General features: G+C 37.6%; 1 protein-coding gene across 1 annotated transcript in view; it reads right to left on the reverse strand.

Annotated features, from left to right (window-relative positions):
• Positions 1 to 15647, reverse strand: part of CCSER1 (coiled-coil serine rich protein 1) — a 673696-nt gene that overhangs the window by 657072 nt on the left and 977 nt on the right. The window lies entirely within an intron of this gene.

Raw genomic sequence — 15647 nt, forward strand, 5'->3', positions numbered from 1 at the left:
TAATTATTGGATGATACAAAAAAAGGATATAACAAAGATCAAAATGAATAAATGGGACATTTGAATTCACAAAGGGGAAACTAAGCCCTAGAATAGAATATTTTAAATGAAATTTTTCCACAGGCATATTACTTAGCAATCACAATCATCTGAATATCTGAAATTGATTCCATGTAACTGTGGCATATAGAAAGCGCAAAAATCCTACAGGATCATACCATATTCTCTAAGCACTCTAAACCTCCAAGTTCACCTAAGAATCCAGTTGGTGTGTCATACCTGAAATTATGACTAGATATACTGCAAATATATTCCACTACTTTATCACTTCTTTTCCCTTACTACTTTAACAAGCTTTTCCTCAGCTGCTTCACTATGTGCACTGACTAAATCAGAGTCCACATTCACAAAAGTTCAACTAACTTGTATCCCAAGTAGTGGCAGTGAAGCAATTATTAATAGTTGGTGGTGAGATGACTCTTACAAGAGATATATGGCAATTCATATGTATTTGATTTAATGATGTTTCACTTAAAATAATCTAGTCACCTACCTGTTATATGAAATGGGAAACAGCAAAGATGCCATCCACAAGGTTTGAAATTACAATTAATCCAGTGAATAGTAAAGGCTGCCTTCTACAATAAAGTTGTCCTGTCAAGAATATGAACGTCATCTCACTATAATTTGACAAGGCAAAGTAGAGGAGCAAATTCAGGAAAGGTGTGACTTACACTAAACTGAATTTCAAGAAACAACTGTTAAGTATTGGGGAAAAAAGCAAGAGATGGAACAAGCTAGCAAGTAGTCTCTATCCTTCATTTTTAAAAATGATACCCTCTAGCTTGAGTGCTGAAGAAGCCTTATAAGCAATAGGTACACAAATAACAGAGTCTGGGGGGATGCAATATGAACAAACATTACAATTCTTTCACATGTATTAAGGATGTCAGCAAGGCTGAGTGACTGTGGGCAATTCACAACCTCTCTGAGCATCAGTTTACTCTCCTGTAAAATGAACAATATTTGTTAATGCCATATTAAATTTAGCAGCTATTATGGCTCCATTCCAATCTTTTTTTTTTCCTTTCTCCATCCCCAGAATAAATCACTACCCCAAATTTGGTACATGACATGCATTTTTACACATATGCATCCATATGCAATATGTAACTCTGATTTGTATGTTTAAGACTAATATGAATGTTTTTAAACTCTTATAAATGTATTTCTGTGAATAACTCATTGAGATTGTTGCCAGTTATTCACTATCTAAAACCATGCTGTGTTGAACTTTTTTTAAAAATGCATTCTGATGCACAAGTGCAAGAATTTCTTTAATGCAAAACCTACGAGTGGAAATGCTTGATCACTGACTCTTCCTATCTTCAACTGTACTAGATTTTATCAAAGGGTCTCCAAAGTGTTTATAATGATTTACACTCTCACAAGAAATGCACACTAACAATACTCCGCATGCCCACAAAAACTTAGTCATGGATGAAACTCATAATTTTCATCATTATGAGTGCTTTGAAATGACATTCCACCGTTTTAATGTGCATTTCCCTAATTATCAATAAGATTAAGTATATCTCATGTTTACTTTCCAGTGAGTTTCCACTTTTTAAGCTGCTAGTTCATGTCTTTTGTACATTTTTTTCTACTGGGTAATTGGTCAGATTATTGTTGGGTTGTTGGCTTTCCTTATATATTTTAGGTACATAACCAGTTATATTTATTGCAAATATTTTCTTCTTGTCTGTGACTTGTCTGTTCACTTAATTTATGGTGACTTTTGATGTTCAGATATTCTAAAGTTTAGCTCTACTGAGCTAAGTAAGCAATAGAACCATCATCATACAGGATTTCTGCTTAGTCTTCTGTGTACTCAAAAGTAAGCCTTGCTCATTTTTCATATATCCAACATTAGCACCAGTGTCTGGCACATAGTGGATGTTCAAGAAGGATTGAGTGACTTGAAATAAATTTGTTCAATTCTTGCTATTGCAATATACATGTTCTTTCATTCTGAAAAGTTGGACAATAAATATAACAAAGACTATACCCCCAAAAAACAGGGCTTGGAAGAAACACTCAAAATACATGCAACTTCTAACACAAAGTTCTAAACAAAACCATAATGATTTTTATAAAAATCCTATATGCCTAAAAGAACATGTAAAATTCCTAATTAAAAAATACAGGAAATAGTTAAACTTTTTCCTTTGTTGAAAAAAGATGAAAGTAGATTAGTGAAAAGGGTATCTCTATTTGTATTTTGCACTTGCCAGTATTACTATATACTTTGCATTCAGCCATAATTACTTGGTAAAGCTAAATATTAACATGCTGGGGAAAAATCAGACATGAACCAACTTCCATACTAACATAATTCCCCTATTTACCCATCGTGTAGGAGCTAATTCACATTACAGAAAATGCACTGTAGCAGAACAGACTGTACTTAATTGTCTGGTGCCATCTAGGTATTGCTCACAACTCAGAGTGCAGCAAAGGAAACTCCCCAGGCAGGTTAAAGTCGTCATGGAAGGTTTCATGGAGTTAGGCCTGTAATGACAGCTGAGATTTGCATAAACAGAAAGGATTAAATGCATGTGCCACGTGTGTGAGGGTGCTCTAAGTTACGTGACCTTAACAAAGTGGAAGATCTATGTTTGGATTAGCAAGGTGTGGTGAGCTTAGAAAGAGCCTCAAAAACCTGGCAGACAAGTTCATATTCACTGAATAACAGAACAAACAAAATACAGTTTTGGAATGAGAAAGTGCCTTGGGAAACCACCCATTTAGAGGCAGTAAAGAAAATGTTTATTGCTCTATGCTATATAAAGAGCAAGATTATCAATAAAACAGGACACTCTACTTGTCAGACCTGTTTGAGTATATACTGAATCACCTTTGCACAGGCTGAATAGAAATACAAATCCTTTAATGTGCTAAAATGAACGTATGCATGGCCAACATTGTCTAAATGAAGTCGACCTGCAGTGGGCAAGTAAACTTTCATAATCTAGTTTTACATATGAGTTATCCTTAAACTAAGAAGTATAATAACTTGGCATATTAACCCTTGACATGAATTATTTTTGGTTGCTCAGGGGGAAAATGATATTTAATTGACATGATTGAAAAAGGCACATTTCTACTCTTCAAAATTTACTTATCATACAGGCATCTAATATACTTGTGGCTCTTCCACTAGAATTAACACACTTAGAAGATATAGCCTGTGTCATTCACTTTCTTTAAATTATTCTTTTGCCTAGCATTGTCTCTTGTACATAGTACACGCTTAATAAATGATTACAAAATGAACACAGAACAAATGAATGATGACCTATGTCTACAAATGCCAATAAATGGCCAATGCTAAACTGTCCTGGCCAAAGGAAAAACTTGTATACACCAACTTATCATGTAAACTAGAAAGGGCTTGTTACCATATTACCCCTCACCCTCTAGGATGGTTAAATCGTATGTGACATTTTGGCTTAGCTATGCTGCTCAGCTGTTTGGCCAAACACTAGGCTAGATGTTGTTGTGAAAGCATTCTGTAGATGTGATTAATTTATACCATCATTTAACTTTAAGTAAAGCAGATCACTCTCAACAATATGGGTGGTTCTCATCTAATCAGGTAAAGGCTTTAAGAATAAAAACTGAAATTTCTTGGAGAAAAAGGAATTCCACTTCAAACTATAACATAGACATTCTGCTTGAGTTTCCAGCCCATTGGCCTGCCCTACAGACTTCAGATTTGCCGACTATCACAATCACATGAACTAATTTCTTAAAATAAATCTTCTTATAGATAGATGATATAGATACATACACTACTGGTTCTGTTTTTCTGGAGAGCACTGACTGATTCACCCCTCCTCCACCAAAAAAAAAAAAAACAGACTAAGACATCTGCATTTTTGGAAGAAATCTATATAAGACAGATTCCATTATAAGAAATTATATTACTATATACATGTGTATGTTTGTACATATGCATACATAACAAAATAGATCCAAGTTTTGACTTAATGTCAAACAATATTCCGGTCAAAAATTTTTAATTTGGTAATATATGTACAGGCACTTAAACTGACTTTGATAGGGCGGAAACTGTATTACCTTCTTCTGTTGTAGAAGAGAAGAATATAATCACTGCAGGCCCCATCTTTTCATGACCACGCTCTACATCAGATGCAATCATCACTTTTGGTCCCTAAGGAGTACTAAGTTTGACTGAGTGCTGAGTATTCCTAGGGCTACGCTTACACAACACAAACGATTCACATGATTGCTAAAATTCATCCCTTTTTCCTAATGGTTTCATTATAAAACAGCTAATCTGTGAATACACATCATAATCACTCTTGAAACAGTTGTAAGGCAAATTTTCTTTTATATAGACTGAACATAGTTTTTATAACACTGTTTCATCTTTAGCAGTATTAGAAAACGGCTCTAGTGGTTTTTAATCCATAAAATTAATGATGATCATATTATTTGGCATAAATCTAAATATCTGGCAGAGAAATTATTAGTTTTCTAAGGAATGAGTTTATTTAGGATGCTTACAGAAAACTTTTGCTGTATTCATTTTTTAACACTTTTAAAATCACTTCTTTTACATCAATCTAAGTTTGAATCCATACTATTTCTCTGAGTTATATAACTAGGTTCCCAAGAGGGAAAAACCACTAAGAAATATAGTTTTTCTTTTTATACTTCATAATTGAAACATTCCTGCCCGCAAGAGGTGAAAGAAAAAAATGAAAAGAGAAACACATGACACACAGGATAAATGGTATATATACTTTAAAAACATGAAAGGTAGAACCATAAAGTGAAAATATCCCCCAGGAAAAAGCCACACAACCACTTCCTATGATTCATGCACTTGAAATACAGGGAATTCTAACCAAAGGAAAAACTGTGATACCTAAACTATTCTTGAAATATTCCTATAAGGAAAGATATAGACAGGCACACAACTTACCAACATCATGTAAAAGATAGCAATAAGTCAACACTACACCAGTCACAGGATGTCATACACGTAAATAAAAGAGCTTTTCTATGATGATGTCATCACTTATTGCCACCCTGGACATTCAGAGCAATGATATGTGGGGGAGTGGAGTACTAGAAACAAACACACTTACTCTTTATGGAAGTCCAGGAGGCCATTATAGTGGCTACAAAAAGACAGAGAAAGCCTACCAACTTCCATTCTCACCAAGGACACTGGATAATATGGGTACTGTACCTGAAAACTAAATTATAAGCTTCAGGAGGACAGGAACCATGTATGTTTCATTAACCAATAATATACACAGGGCCTAGTAACATTAGTTCACCGAATGAAAGAATTCTGCCAGCTTCCCATGACCTTAGATTTGCAGATATTTTAAAATGTGGACATGGGCTATGGGAATTGAGAGGACATCCCATATTCCAGAGGCCTTAGAAAGTGAATGTGGAATGCAAGTTCTGAATTCTGGTTTGAGGAAATGACAAACCATACTCTCCTTTGTCCCCCTCTCCACATCAGCCTGTGCTGCTGCTTCTTGCTTCCTTAAATCTTGCTGACCCCCTAATGCCCATAGTATGTATGCCATAGCTCCTAGAGTCCTTCCAGTCCTTTCGTTTGTTTCAAGACTTTTAGCCATTTTAAAGGTTACTCAGTTCCAAGTTAAGAACAAATTTTCAGTCCATGAAAAAGCCATGGAGGGCAATATTCAAAGTGAACCTAGATGTGATCAGGACAGTGGCTAGCAGTTCACATAAGAGTAGTTTACATAGGATGGACAAAATTTAAGTCACTCTTAAGCAGTATTCATTCATTTATTAATTTACTGAGGCTCTTCACAAGACTGATTTAGACGAGTCGATTGAAAAAGAGAATAAAATATAAAATTCCTGCCCACATAAAGCTCACAATCTATCGGCATGAAGCACAAGCAAGTAGCAGATTATTATAATTTAAATGGAGATTTGACAGTGATATACACAGGCTGTTACTAGAACTCAAAATAGGCTTCTTGCATGGGAGTGGGGTAGGCTTCCCTGAATTTGAATTGAGCCTTGAGGGACCCACTGGAAAAAACCAAATGATGGAAAATTAGTCACTCCAAATGAATGATGTAGTATCTGCAATGGCAGGCTCTAGGATTAACAAAAACAACAAAATATTTTGCACAATCTTGCAAGAGAGGATTTCAGCAGGAGTCTAGTACCCTGGATAGCTCCCTCGTGTCAGGTGATTGGGGAGACTGAGGCCTATCAGATTGGAAGGGGGTTGGAGGATCTCCAGCATTTCAAATTTACCAATCTGTCCTATATTCAAATTAAAACTCTTGGCTTCTAAAATACCTCATCTGTTCATTTCCTGCATTAGACCTCTGGGGCTGTGTGTTTTCTCTATCATCATCCAATGAATCTGACACTCCTCAGAAACATCCTGAGAGGCAATTCCTTCCTTCTCGTCACTAGACAGTTAGCACTGTAGGGTCTTTTTTTTTTTTTTTTTTAAGATTTTTTATTTTTTCCTTTTTCTCCCCAAAGCCCCCCGGTACATAGTTGTGTATTCTTCGTTGTGGGTCCTTCTAGTTGTGGCATGTGGGACACTGGCAGCGTGGTCTGATGAGCAGTGCCATGTCCGCGCCCAGGATTCGAACTAACGAAACACTGGGCCGCCTGCAGCGGAGCGCGCGAACTTAACCACTCAGCCACGGGGCCAGCCCCTAGCACTGTAGGGTCTTATCCCTTAGTGTTCCAGCAGTGGTTGGACCTGGGACCCTCACAATCCCACCAGGGATGCTTCATATTACACTCTCCCTCTAATCAACTGGGACCCTCCCAGAGCAGGGCCCTTCATCCTTTCAGAAGCTGGACTGGTGTTGATAAAGAAAGTATTTCCCCAAAAACACCATATATACACCTTGAGGTACAATGTAGGAAATAACCCTCAATGCTAATTTTACTCACAATGTTGCTATAAGTTTATATGCTTGTTATGTAAAATTTTTAATTATTTTTTGATGGCCCAATTTAGTAATCCATACTTTGGTTTTAAAATTACTCCTATAGGAGTTGCATTCTAACTTGTAAGCAATCCATTTATTAATGAACACTTTTAGTGTTCTTGGGTCTGTGTGCACATGAAAAGAATATTAAAGATTGAAAACAATATCAAATACCTATCCTTGAGCTATCTGCCCAATAGGTAACACTCCTTTGAAAATTCAGAAATCCTGAGGTACAGACCCACTGGTTTTGTTATCAATAAGATATTTTGAAAATTTACCTGAAATAAGCTACTCTTAATCCACATTTCTAACACTGAATTTGAGTTTGGTTTAGAGGCATTTTCTTCCACTTCCTAACTTTCTCATCTGATGTTTCTAGGATATTTGTATGCTCTTCCCCTTAAAGCTATTCCTGAATGTCCTGAAGAACACTGTATATGAGAAAGTAGCACTCACTAAACACATTTAACATTCAGACTTAATGCTCTGCTAATTTTTATATCTATAAATAAACAAAAACCAAACAAACATAAAAATAGTTTGTAAAGGAAGAATTGCCTAGAATGTTAAAGCCTACATTTGTTTATTTCTTCTATGGCTTTATTCCTGTATACTTGTTTGGTTTTATTTGTTAACCTGATATAGGTTTGTGATATATTGTTTGCTCCTATTGCTAAAAACAAACAAAAAACAAACAAGCCACACTCACAACAATAACTCATTACAAAATCACGGTATTTAACTATTTTCAGGAAAAAGCTAATTGCAGTGAATAGATACATAAGAAATATGACATGCAAGTCTGAATTTCACTGATAAGGAAGGTACAACACTAAGACTACCAGAAGAGTGGAATTAGGATAGTACTCCTGCTTAACAAACACTTCTTGAACACAGGAATACCGCTAGGTCTCATTAATGAATGGGGAAAATTAGAGAAGGCACCAACCGTCTGGAGTATATTTCTTCAGCTGTTCCATATTCCAAACATATCATACTCAGATAAGGTTATAAAGGAGAATGGAAAAGAGCCAGATCATCCTGAAATTAACAATGACTTAGAAAAAGAGGAACAGGCAAACCCTAAAGAATTCATATCCACATTCTGCACATATGTGTATATACATATCATATTTGGGCATCAAACTGGACATGGAAGAAGGTGTATTACATTTATTGTGGATTAAGCTGTTCAGCAACCATAGGAGATACATTCTTTTTGAAGCAGACTGGCATACATAATAAGTATTTACAAAATATCTGTTGTCAGTGATGATGAACAAGGTAGCTCTATAGTGGGACACAGCCAGGTAAGGGAAGATAACATGCAGTAAAATGAAGCAGTCTGGTGATGGTTAGAACCTCATACCATACCTGCACTGTAGTCTGGGATGCATTATAGAGACCCAGCTGAAAATACTTCCAAGAAATCCAACCAACCTGAGTATCGAGGGGTATGGCAATATGCCACAAGCCGTTGGCATCACAAAGGTCCAAGAGTGAGTACTGGAAATAAAGCATACCTCTAAGAGCTGGCAATGTTTAGAGATCTTGGAAAGTGGCTATTTTAGAGAGAGTCTGCTGGGAGACAAAAGGGCTCAGGAAATGAGTTGGTTTCAGAGGCAGGGTCCCAGTCCTTAAAGAAATAAAGAAGGCTCTGTCAAAAGAAAGGCTTTGCTCGAACACTAGGAGAAATGATGACACGGTAATTTATCAAGATACAGGGGAAAACATTAGGTGAGAAATCAGTTTAAGTTATAAGAAAACATACATATATGTTATAATATTAGAACTGGACATCAAGGGTGGCCTGACGTTAAGTCCCAAAGTGTAGGACTAGAAAGCAATCTTCCCACTACTTAGAAGGCTTGGTCCTGAATCAGCGGCATGGCTGAGGCTCCAGTTAACGATTAAATGATTCCAGAGACAGAAACAGATTCTGACAAAAGCTACAAAATAGGCCATAAGGGAAATACTCAATTGAACAACCAGTTATTTTTTTCCTTGATATAATGCATCTGCTTTTATTCATGCTATTGACTAACTTAAACACATTATAAAATATATAACTTTGTACAGTTAGTCTAGTACAGGGCTTCAGAATAAGAAAATTTAACTCTCAGACTGTCCCTGGACTTCTCAAAATTCAGCCTTTCAATATTTCCTTTGCTACAAACATTTGAACACTGATTAAACCCAGATTTAAATAAATTAATTGAAGATTAAAAGCCAAAAGAAACTAAACCGATACTACCATCTAATCATATTTCCTTCTCATGGGAGACAAGGTGGATTAATAGAATGTACATAAGGTCAACTTTGCTTGAGCAAGGTACTCAAAGCTCTTTGTCAACCCTTCCAAAAGACAAGCTGCACAGCTCCAAACACAGTGACTATCTACCATTTGAACATTCTCAAAATGTTCAAAAGGCACTCATTCTTAAAATCCTACTTGGTTACATCTTAAATTTCCACTAATGAGCTGGGAGACCCTCATCAGATGGGTCAGAGCATTGTGATTGCATGGCGTTGAAGGGACACAATACCAGTACTGAAAACAGCAAGAAGACGATGGGAGCATCTGCCTTGCAAGTCTTCCATCCCTTGTTCCAATCACCCAAGAAGCAACAACAGCATCACTGAAGATGGCGGTAACAGGGCAGGTAATGCACAAATATTGCTAGACTCTGAGTTAAATCAGGAATAAAGAGAAGATACAACACCCTTCGCAATTTCTCTGTCTACTGGTTTCAAAATTTTTGCATCATTGTAATAAAAAAAAAAAAAAGTTTGGCTTAATTAGCTTGGCAGACATAGAACAGAGCCTCGGTTTCCTCATCTCTAAAATATGCACAAAAACAACTTTGTAATGTTAGAAGAATTACATTGCATAACATATATAAAGTGCTTATCGCATAAGAAGTGTTCAGCACATTATAGCCATTGCAGCTGTTGTTAATAAAAAATATTTCATCATTTGCCAAATAAACAGGAAAGCAAAACCTATGTTTACATATGTTCTAGGGCTCCCTTTAATTTAAATCTTTTTCAAAGTGTCTTTCTTTGGTAAAACATAAAATATCCTTAGAATGAGGGTACAGAGTTATTTAATCAACATTTAATGGATATCTACTACGTGTTGGGTACTGTTAATCCCCAATGATAAAAAAGTGAACCAATCACACAAATACACATAAAATTAAAACTGCAATTAGTCCCACAAGGTAGAGGAACATGGAACTAAAACAACATATAATAAGATAATTGATGTAACAAAGGAGGCGAGAAAGGTTTCCTTAGGGAAGGGATGATTGAGCGCATATCTGAAATAGAGGTGGGGTGGAGCAAGGCAGGAAGGGAGGGTGAGGAGAGAAAGAGCAATACTAGAAGAGATACAGGATGTAAACACATTATCTTTAATCTTGAAGATGTGGAGATATAGTCTAAAATTTATTTCAGGAGTAAGACTTCAAGAACATTTCACACATGTGATGCTATTGTTGTGTAGTTAAAATAAGTGTAATGTTATATAAAGATGATTACTACATGCCAAGACCAAAAATATCACGTTAAGAGTCAACAAAACTAAAGAAATGGTCACCCTTTGTACATTGTGGATATTTTTGCTTTATAAATGACTACCAATGAGGTCCAACCTGGGGTTGTTACTGTCCAGTTAAATTCTACACTTACGTATTGCTTCCTCAATCAACAGCAAAGATGTGCACAGGAATTAGAAACTCATTTATGTTTTTGTTAAAAAAACACAGTTAGGATGAAAGTCTTCTGATGGAGAGTATACTATTTTCCAGGTCTAAATAGTTAAACCTTAGTTCTCTCTATCAGTTGAGGAAAGTACTTAGACACAAAACAGGTGGAAGACACAGCCTTCAACTTTCACTATAAAACACTCTAGGTCAGTGGTTCTCAAACTTTAGACAGCATAGGAATCACAGAGGACACCACCCCAGGGTTTCTGATTCAATCAGTCCGCGGGGGGACTGACATTTTAACAAACTCACTGGGGCTGCTGCTCAGGGAATCACATTTTGAGGACTACTGTTCTAGCTTAAGAATTTGCCATTACATAATAAGGTGTTTCCTTATAAATGACCTTTAGATTTTGCCTAGTATCAGAATATAGTTACGGTATTCAAAAATTTTAATAACTAATTCAAATTTAAAAATTATTAAAGCAGTGTAAATAATACAAAATTAAAAGCTATATTTTACGTTAATCTAGGTATAGGACCAGGAATCTGGCCAAACAATTAATTTCATCTGTCAATGATCTAAGCAGAAATCTTTTTAAAACATTGTACTATCAGAGCCAGCCCCATGGCCGAGTGGTTAAGTTCGCAAGCTCTGCTTCACGGGTCCAGGGTTTCGCTGGTTTAGATCCTGGGCGCCGACCTGGGACCGCTCATCAAGCCATGCTGAGGTGGCATCCCACATAGCAGAGCCAGAAGGACCTACAGCTAGAATATACAACTATGTACTGGGGGGCTTTGGGGACAAGAAGAAGGGGAAAAAAAAGACTGGCAACAGATGTTAGCTCAGATGTCAATCTTAAAAAAAAAAAAATTGTACCATCATTACTACAGATGCCAGTAAACATTTTTGACCATCACTTTTTTTGTTTTTTGTCATTTTATTTAACCCACATGAAAACAGCTTAAAATGTAATATGCTCATTTTAAAATAAGAACTGATAATATCTTGGTTCTCTATCAACTGCAGTTTAGATTGCACAGCTTTACATTTTTATATTATATTTAGTTTAAGCTACATATTGAAGTATGTTTCTTTTATTATAGTGTTTTTCATCAATCTCCTCATCTTTTCTAACTGCTTCTCCCGCCCCAGATTTCATGTTTTATTGTTAACTGACACTCTTGCATAGTGAGGATAATATTGCTGATAGGAGCATGTGTCCTCAATATAAAGCAGATTTTGTCACTATCCAATAGGGAAATCATGCAGAAGCTGTCAGTCATACAGCAGGAGAGATTACACTATCAAAGTGATACACCTGTGACAGCCCAAAACCAAACTCAAAGGAGACCAATTAACAGATAGGCTGGTTTGTACTCTGACTACGTTGGAAACCATCCCATTCTTGCATGAATATGAAATTGATGATTTAATAGGCTTTTCACTTTGATAATAACTCTTATCTATTCACTGTCAACAAAATATATATATGAGAATTTTTTAATTCAACTAATCTGAAAGTAATTCTATTCTGTTATTTCTTGAAAGTCATATCTAATATTTGTACTATTTCTTTACTGTCACCACTATAGACTTCTGGGGTCCCATCTTGGATAGACAGACTCAAAGTCAATCAAGTTATTTCCCCTTGTGTTCTTAAAATGGAGAAATGCATTTTAAACAGTTTTGTGTTTGTATAAAAAACAAATATATATACAAAGAAAAAATAAGTTCAGAATGCTTAGAGAAAGGACATGTTCCTATTAGTAATACAATCTATTTACCAGAAAATTGTTAAAAGATCTTTAAAATTGTTGCTACAATTCTAAAATTGTTCCCCATAAGCCCTGCATCATAGCTCTCCATTGGTGGAAAATAACTATCATGTGGATGCATTCTAATCCCTTTAATATAAAAATACTATAGAAAATGTTATTCAATGGGTTATACATTTTATATGAAGAATAAAATATTAAGCACTCAATGGACGGTCACTAGTAATACAGTTGTTCCTTTACATACCACATACTTTTTCCTTTAGAGCAAATCTAAGGAGGGTTAGTTAAGGAGGGACCTCAAACACCTTGCTATAAAGCGGTTGTATGTGCCACCTGTTATTAATACCAAATTCAACACTTTAGTGTGATGTGGCATATTTAAATATTTAGAGTAAGTATTCTCTACAAATATATGTCGAGAATTTTGTTCACTAAAAGACAATATAAAGTCAAAGATTTGTCTTCTTAGGTACAGAAATATTGACAATTAATTCTAAGAACAGAGTGTACAGAATGTTGTACATCAAAAACAGACTCACTCTGAACTGTGCACAACAAATTCAACCAAGCAATATCTAAGTCTATTTCAAAATAAACTTATCTTCCCTTATATCTCTTGATCTTTTCTATAATTCTAGGAGACTTGCATCTTACACCTTATAGCTCATCCACAAGCCGCTAATCCTATTTATCTTTTAAGATCAAGACCAAGCAAGTCTCACCTACCCCTGAAGCCTTTTCAGACAAAACCCAGTATGAAATGCTATTATCATGCTCTGAACTCCTGCAGTCCTCATTAGACATGCAATCTCTTATCGTCATGGGTTGTTAACTCTGTCCAAGCAGGAGCATCAGATTCTTCCCAACTGGAGAGCAGGCTCCTGAAGGGCAGGGAGCAAGGGAGCCTTCTGTTCCTCCACAACACCTGGATAGCACCTGGCACACGACAGGCTCTTTATTATGAGTACTGTGTGGAGTTATAAAATGCAATTAAGAGTTGAATAACTATAAAATATATAAATTTTTCATTTTCTACATTATGAGTTTGATGTAAATTAACATTCTATAGTAGAATAATCATTAAAATAAAAAGTTGCCGATTCTTTGACAGTGTCAAAGAACAAAATATTCATAAATATGACTTTTTAAGGATGGCAAGAATACATTTCATCAAGCACATTTTAAAATTCCCCATTATTTCTACATTCCAATAATTCCGAAAAGTTGAGGTAAGAACCCTCAGAGTGGGGCTCTCAGTCTAAGTTCTAAGGTAATATATAAAACTGCACATGCTTCAGTGTTGAAAATGTATTTTAAACCAATATGAGTCTAAGTGAATTAAAATAAATCCTTAACTCTGCTTTGTCTTCAAAATGAACGGGACTGTTAAGGAAAGCTACTTTCACACTGGGGGAAAAAACCGACAGTTGCTACGTTTTGATCAAAATAAGGAGCTCCTTAATCAATATCAAATGAAGACAAATCACTCTGACAATAGGTTGACCAGTTTACTTCTCTTTCTCTGTGAAATTATTGAAGGGGCGGCAGCAACATCGAATTTCATGTTTTAAAAACATTGTGCTTGGCAGGTGCTTAGAGACATCCCAATTTGAAATAATAAGGGCAGTGTCCTACTATCTCAGTCACACGCAGTCATCAGTTCTATAAAAGCACAGGTTGCTGCTTTTAAGAACAAATTCGCTAAAGCACAGCTGGTGGACACTGTCCCAAGTTATGTCTAAGCTTGAAGTTACGTCTGGAATCTGTACCTATTCACAAAGCAAATAAAAAGAGAAACCAAAACAAACCAACTGTGTTGCAGCCTAGATTAAGAGTATTTTAGGTCTTTTCTTAATAGCTAGTTTTTAATCAGTAGTAATCGATATAGAGCGACCTAGACGTCTGCTTCTCTTTCCTCCCTAAGGCTTTTAATAAAACCAGCTTTACGGTAAAATGTGTGTACGTTATTTTCAATAGCCTTTCTTGGGGAGACGGATGGAGGATATGTTACATTTCAGTGGGAAGGTATTCAACGGTAAAGATATTAGAAATGAAAGCTGTTGAAACCAAGTAGGGGCTTTCTGTCTTGGGGGTCCTGCTGAAGGCCTGAAGAGGTAAGAGGAGTGGAGAGTAGGTACATAAAAACATTAAAGGGCAAGAGATCAGTGACTTCTAAGAAGCATTTTTTTTACTGCCTTAAAAAGACCCGTGATTTTCTGACTTCATTTTATATTCCAGGTCCCACATGGAGGGGGAGGGGAAGCAGAATTGCTTCTAATTCTGAGAAAGATGAGGGGAGAGCATGGAGAGAGGAAGAAAAAGAGAAAGGAGAGAGGGAAAGAGCGAGCGAGCAGCTCAGGATACACTGAAGGAAACCCCGAGAAATTTCACAACTCTTTGCCATAAATAGCCTTTCTTCTCACTCTGGATACCTCCTCCTCTACATCAGCAAGGCTCAGCCTCCACGCGCTGAGAAGCACCATTCACAAATCCCTCCGTCACCCCTTCGCGCTCCCCTACCCCGTCACTGCACCGCGTGTACGAGTCCCTGGGACACCAGCCAAAATATGGGAGGGCCCAAGGGGCCACCTGGGGTTTCAGCTCCGGACTGATTTTCTTTCCAGGTGAACCAACGCATTGATTAGTCAGGATTCCGAATACACACACACGCGCGCGCACACACACCCCCTCCCTGGAGCCCTTGACGCGCCACCACAAAGCAATTTGTTCACACTAAGTCGCTGCTGTTCGCTGGGGAGGGTCTCGCCTCCAATCCAGGAAGCCAGCGCCCGTGGACAGGCAGCGGAGGCAAGCGGCGGTCCGGGCTGGGGCACTGCGGTTCCCCCGGGAGCCCGGCTCCCTGCCCTCTCCCGCCGCCGCCCCCGCCCCGGCGCTGCAGCCCGGGCGCCCGCGCGGCCGGCCGGCAGACCTGCGGGACGGAGCGGCCAGGGAGGGGAGCGGCCCCGAGCCTGCGCCAACTCCTGCGTCCTCGGCCGGCCGCGCGCCGCATCGCGCTGGAGCCGCAGCCGCGGGGAGCCGAGCGCTCAGGCGCGCAGAGGAAAAGGCCACGCAGCGCGCCGGGGTCGCGGGCCGGCGGCGAGCCAGCCCG

The sequence above is a fragment of the Equus quagga genome, chromosome 3 (assembly GCF_021613505.1).
Source record: "Equus quagga isolate Etosha38 chromosome 3, UCLA_HA_Equagga_1.0, whole genome shotgun sequence".
NCBI classification, from domain to species: Eukaryota; Metazoa; Chordata; class Mammalia; order Perissodactyla; family Equidae; genus Equus; species Equus quagga.